General features: G+C 39.9%; 1 protein-coding gene across 2 annotated transcripts in view; it reads right to left on the bottom strand.

Moving 5' to 3' along the window:
* ccdc92 (coiled-coil domain containing 92) overlaps nt 1-6060 on the bottom strand; it is a 19032-nt gene extending 12972 nt beyond the window's left edge. The window contains exon 1 of one of the 2 annotated variants that reach the window (XM_083554157.1): nt 5882-6060. The gene's annotated coding sequence lies outside the window, so the exon portion shown is untranslated. The remainder of the gene's footprint in view (nt 1-5881) is intronic. The other variant, XM_083554158.1, reaches the window with a different exon arrangement.
* Between the last annotated feature and the right edge of the window lie 748 nt (nt 6061-6808).

Below are 6808 nucleotides of genomic sequence, written 5' to 3'. Positions count from 1 at the left end.
ATTTTTGCTAATAGTCAATTGCTAGAACTATCGACTATCAGCAAAAATCCATACGGATAGTATTTCCGGCTTACAGGGCCGCTGTCATGAGATGCAAATAGAGGTGCCAATTAATCGGTCGACCTCTAATGATTACACACTGAGAACCTACACAGCACCAACTGTGGCCTCAGAGTGGAAAGAGATGGCTAAATGTGAATACAAGATGCTGCTGGAATAAGTTTACCTCACCAGAGATAAAGCCGGTTGGGTAGGAACTGTGCTAATTCAGGAAGGCAGCAATCTGTCACATACGCTGGACAGGGACAGTGGGAAGTGCAGGAAACTCAGCTGGGAGTCCATATGGCAGAGAAATACAAGCCAAAATGACTTCCTGCTCAGTTCAACATATATGGGAAGATTTATAGTGTTTGTTGCTTTTAGATTCAAACAGATTCTCCAAAAGTCAGTTTTCGCAATGTTTTGAAAACAATGACATGTTCGTTGCCGCGATCTTTAAAAAAAGCAGGAAAGTAAATAAATGACAGGCGGAAATTACGCAGGTCGAAGCTTCTTACGTTTTGCTCGTGCGCAGTACAGGAACGTAAGCAGGTTTTTTTGCCGTTTTGGTGTGGAAATTTTGGGTAACGACTTTTTTTTTTTTTTTTTTTTTTTTTTTTTTGGATGAAAACGCCGTTTTGAAATGTTTGCGGATTTGTGTGGACGTAGCCTTTAAAATTTTTTTTATCATTTTATATTTTTTTATTCTTTATTGTAGAAAACTGAATTGGGTAATTGTATGGAAACACAAATATTTTTCAATACAACAATATAATGTTGTTTTTGCTTCCCATACTAATCATATTACCAGGTCATATTCCATAGTTTTTATTGCTTTTCCAAAATCCGTAGGAACCCTGAAACTACACCAGATTGTTCACACACCTTTTTCTAACCACAATATTAATTGAAAATTATTTTTATTCACAATTTCAACTGATGATGCTTATTTATTTTTAATGGAAAAAACAGTACGCTTCCACATTTTACATTTACAGCAATTGGTATTATTCATACAACTATGCATCAATGGGATAAAGGGCCTTGCTCGTGGGCCCAGGAGTGGCTGGGATTTGATCTCATGACCTTCGAATCACTAAGCTACCACCTTTCATCTGGGTGATACACGGCTTAGCACACTTTTTACTCCTCTTTCCATTTGGGTCTTCCCTCATCTTATGCAACTCATTGCTGTGTCCTTTGTAGCTTCCAATCCTCGACCAAAAAAAACACGACAATGCCTACACGTACACACACTCTGAGATACGCTAGTGGATCTTTTCTTTGTGCATTTGAGGACAGTGTCATCATGCTCTTCTCGTTTGTCCAGTGGTTGAGCTCAGACTTAACAATACGTTCGACAGCTTTTCACTCTTACATCATTATCATGAATAAAACATCTGATCTCACCCTGGTGACTGCTAAATAACAGACACACACACATTAATAAATGCCATGCTTGTAAAATATGATAAAAACGGCTAACGCCTGACGGCCTGCATTCGCCCAGAACAGTACAAAAATAAAACAGACATTATTATTAAGGGGTCATATTTACATGCGATGTAAGTGCTGGAGCTGAGCTGCTCCTGACGTTGATGTATATCCGACACCCTGGATGATAAAACATCCGAGAGCTTACTGAAACACGAGCGTCTTCCCATCACCGGCCATGATGTCATCACATTTAGCAGTTCTGTTGCAGCAAGAACCCACAAGGCTCCCAATGGGACAGTGATTCACAGATGGCGCTCAGGCTATTAGCTTCCCTCATTGTCTACAGAGATCGTTTAAAAATCGACTGGCCAGTCGTAAAAAAAAAAAAAAAAAGCCAATAGCTGTAACGCAATATGCAGAACACAAAGTCGTTTCATCATCCTCTGCATCCGAACATACCATTGGTCGGTCCTGATGGTCTGATCTAGGAGAGTCCTGTCACGTGCTGCACGTCACAATTGATCGTTACGATGAACAGTATCGCAATTTAGCGTCCATTTCGAGTAAAGAGACGCGAAGTGTGTTCCAGAAATGTGTCAAGATGCCGATACGTCTTGTAGAACTTGCAGTTTTGCCTGCAGACGACACTTTAGGATGCCACTCGGGTGTAATGTAAGCCAGGAACTAATGAGGTGTAATAAAAAAAGTGAAGTGCTAACATTACCGAGAGTTCGCAATACATACAAAAACAATAGCTAGCTAATTATAAAACTATTCAACTATTAACTGCTTTTTCATTTTGATTTTGGTACTGGGTTTAGAACTCACAACCTTCTGATCATGAGTCCAAAATAACTCCAGAGCCGAACCAAATGTTGAACAAATAGGGGTGGGAATCGAGCATGTATCAGAAGCACATGAGTATCAAATTTATCATCAACTTCACTTACCGTAAGACTGAAACATTAAACTTCCAGGACTCGCTCGCTCCCTTAGGAAACATTTGTGGACAAGCTGAAACATTAAAGTGCAGGTGCGGAGAGTTTGGGCTGACCTGAGCTGACCTGACCTGACCTGATGATGTTCTTATCTGATGGAGAAAAATACAACCTGCCACCAACCTGCAGGACGAACAAACCTCCGGACTCTCCAGCAGAACTGCTTTCCTTCATTCTCCCCCTCTTTATTGCTTATTCAATTCTTCCCCTCCTTATTGGATCCTTCCATTCTCCACCTCCTTATTGGCTCCTTCAATTCTCCCCCTCCTTATTGGCTTCTTCAATTCTCCACCTCCTTATTGGATCCTTCAATTCTCCACCTCCTTACTAGCTTCTTCAATTCTCCACCTCCTTTTTGGCTCCTTCAGTTCTCCACCATCTTCTGATATGCTCCTTCAATACTCCACCTCCTTATTGACTCCTTTACTTCACCATCTCATTTTCTGTCACTTCTCCCCCTCCTTTTTTGACGTTTCACCTCTCAATTTCTTCTCCCATCACTCCCCTACCTTCATTGTTCCTCCTTCACATCTTCATCACGTTCCTATTTTCTTCTTCGTCACTTCTCTAACTTTGTTTACACAACACAGCTTTTGCAAAAAAACAAATTAATTAATTAATAAAAAGAATACACCTCTTTTTTTTTTTTTGCTCCACCTATTTATTCCTTTTATTTATTTATCTCCTTCTTTCTTGCTTATCTCTTCCTCAATTTCAGTCATGACATTGTCAGTTTCTGAGCTTTGGTCTATTTCAGTCTGTGCCCTCGAGACAGATTCCCTCTCCCTCTCTCTCCCTCTCTCTCCCTCTCTCTCCCTCTCTCTCCCTCTCTCTCTCTCTCCCTCTCTCTCTTAGACCATGCAGCATTTCCTCTTCAGCATTAATAATCAATGAGTTACAGCACCAGAGGAAAGTCTGAAAGCTTTGCTTACACACACACACACACACACACACACACACACACACACACACACACACACACACACACACACACACACACACACACACACACACACACACACACACACACACACACACGCATACTGACACACACAGTGCTTTGAAAAGCAATCACGGTACTATCCAATGCCTACTATAGAAATTTCTGCCCATTTCATTAAGTCAGCAATAAATCTATGGTCACCTGGCCATTAGGAATAAAAGCAAGAGGAAAGCTTTAGCCATACGCCAACACTATTCAATCTAAAATATAATTAACACACACCTGCTTTGACAAATGGTCTGTAGACTATAGACTGTGCATATTAAAGTACATTACGTATAAGCTTTTTAAACGGCTCAGGTCGATACTTTATTGTAATAATTTGCCCTTGGTTCCACTAGCATAATAATTTACCCTTCGAAGTACAGGTACACAGGCATGCTGACAAAGCTCGTAACAAACACTTTCCACAACAGACGAGATGTACATTAGCATTGTTCATAGGCTTAATGTTAGCCATAGGTCTCAACAAGAAAAATCCAAAATGTGCTACCGGGTGTCGCTAGACTCGATCAAACCCAGTTTACATAAAAAACACTGACTTAGATTAATAATAGATGAACTCTTAATATCCTGAATAATATTCCTAATATAAATGGGGTTTTAGAGATGTTTGGCATTAGCATTAAATAACAATAATAAGAAGAATTAGCAAATAAAACAATTAAAAAAATGCACAGAAGCTACAGAAAAAAACCTTTTCCCATTCATTTACATTTGCATTTATGGCATTTGGAAGACACTTTTATCCACAATGACTTACAGTTATCTCAGTTATATAGCTTGAGGGTTAAGGGCCTTGCTCAAGGGCCCAGCAGTGGCAAAAGATGCCCAGGAAAAGTCGATACATTACTGATGTTTATAAGTAATCCTTTAACCACGAACCTGCTGTTAACGATTCTGTGTTCAAAAACTGAAACTTAATTATTAACATCAGTTTCTTTTGTGGACGAGAAATTATACTGTTTTAATCTATTTTATTCTCAAACAAAGCTAGACTAAATTGGTTGTGTGATATTTACATTTACAGTATTTTGCATATTCCCCAGTCCTGTAACCTGTGTAACACCTTACTGAATTTTCTATTCTGTGATTAAGAGTCCAGTATCCAGTGTCAGTGAAAGCCATCCGCCATTTTTCATGACAGGGACCTGGGATTTCTCAGCAATACGGCAACAATAGAGAAGCTGATGAGGGAATGACCATTTGTAGCTGCTATAACATAAATGTTCCACAGCGGAAAATGCAACTCTTAAAGGGTTAAAAGGTCAGAATATAATAAACGACATAAAATCATAATCGTAAGCAATCTGCTGAGGTATAAGCGGAGTAAAACACTTTCAGGGTGCTCTATCGGTTTAAATGAATTAACGTTGCGTCATCACATCCCATCACAACTTTGATTTTTTTCCTTTCGCAAATGCTTCGTTCCGCACAAAAACCAGAAGCGCAAATGTTGCACCACGTTTCATGCAAGACAATTTTTCCACATACATGGGATGTGAATATTATAATCATATTATACATACTATATGATTTTATTATTAATTGAATTATTACATATGTAATGAAAATGTACCCATAATACAGAATGAGATTTTATAAAAAATTTAAAAATTGCGGCTGAAACAAGTGTGGAAAATTGGCACAATTTTTACCAAACGGTCATTTATGTTTATATGCGAAAGTCAACAAAATGAAAATAAATGTATTATTATTATTTTTTTTTTCTTTCTGTGCAGCCCGGTACCAAATGATCCACGGGCCCAATGTTTGGGGACCCCTGGTGTATACTTATTTTATTTATAAAACCGTTTTTTGAACGAAATTGTTGTTTCAGATCAACACACAGGATTATGCTAGAAACTTCGACGTGCAAGTCCAGCCGTGATTGGTCAGATACCGTGACCTAATTTGCATATTTGGTAATATATATGTGTAGCGGACGAGCGGCGTGTTGCGCAGTTGTGTGTGAAAAAGCAGCAAAGGCGCATCGCTTATTCTGAACAGCAGCTGCATTGCGGACATGAACAATTCAAGAACATCCTATGATAAATCCATGTTCATTACAATGTTTAATTCTTTTTACAAACGACCGTCGGAACGGCTAAGTCCCATTCATCACCAATGACAACCATTTTGACAACTCAACTAGTGTAAAGCTACAACAATAAACCCTCTCCTGGGGTAAACGCAAGTGTAGGAGAAAATGTATATATTAAATTAGAACATTTTGGGAGCTATTAAACACGTATTCGAGTGTTTTTATCAAGCACACGGTTTTGTATTAGGGTTGCCACTGCGCACTTTATTATGGCAGGCAGGTGCGAAAAGATCGAATCTTCCGGACCGGAACATATCCCTCAAAACATCAGTTCCACCCCCGGGTTGTGTGTGCGATCACGTACCTTCAGTATTCACGGTGTAGCGGTGTGTTTCCAAACACGCTGCGACATATTGTTTATTCCCATCCTCGCATTATTATCCCCGGATTTCTGGATCCCTCTGTGCGCGCCTGCGTCTGCGCCTGCGTCCGTCTTTCTCCGTCTCTTTCTCTCTGACTCGGTCTCTCTCCCCTATCACCCGGAGCAACGTGACAATAAAGCAAAGCATGCTGGGAAACCGAGTACAACCTCCCCCAGCTAGCAAGAGTTTGCTCTCTAAATTCACTTAGCTTCTCATAAACAGTTCCTCCACAAAGCAGCAAAGCAAGTGTTTTTTTTTTTTTTAGACACGTCCATGTTCCTTTTGTTTCAAAGCAACAAACTCGGTCATTGAACGGTCATTTGTCCAAACAAATATATAAAAGTACAGATGATCCATTTTCATTAAGAAATCCTCAGCATGAATAACAGATTTACACACTTTCCGAACATTCAGCTGAAATACTGAAAGCGGTGCTTACTGTAAAACTGTCCAAAGATGTTCTTCACTCGATGAAGATTTCTTTCTTGTGATCCAGTTCATCCCAATGCAGTTGAATAGGATTTAGGTGCGGTGACTGGGCAGGTTGTTCCATGATTGATGAGACTCCAGACGACTGTTTGCTCTCTAAATAACACTTACAGAACTCAGACGTACGCTTCGGCTCATCGTCTTGTATGGTGAAGTCTGTTCAGATGAGCCGCAGTCCAGACGGAATTGAATAGTGGTGAATTATGGAATTGTTGCCATGCTGGTTCAGGATTCCTTTAACTTTCTGGAATAACTTCCCTGCTTCCAAACAACCCCAAACCCAAAGTTCCACCTCCACGTGTGAGTGTGGAGGTGAAGCAGTCTGATAACATCTTCTCTCCAGTTTTCCGGCTTACACACGTTCTTCTGTTAGACT

This window comes from Silurus aristotelis, assembly GCF_946808225.1.
Source record: "Silurus aristotelis genome assembly, chromosome: 11".
NCBI lineage: Eukaryota > Metazoa > Chordata > Actinopteri > Siluriformes > Siluridae > Silurus > Silurus aristotelis.
Note: the sequence above shows the minus strand (reverse complement) of the source record. Positions and strands in the feature narration are given on the sequence as shown.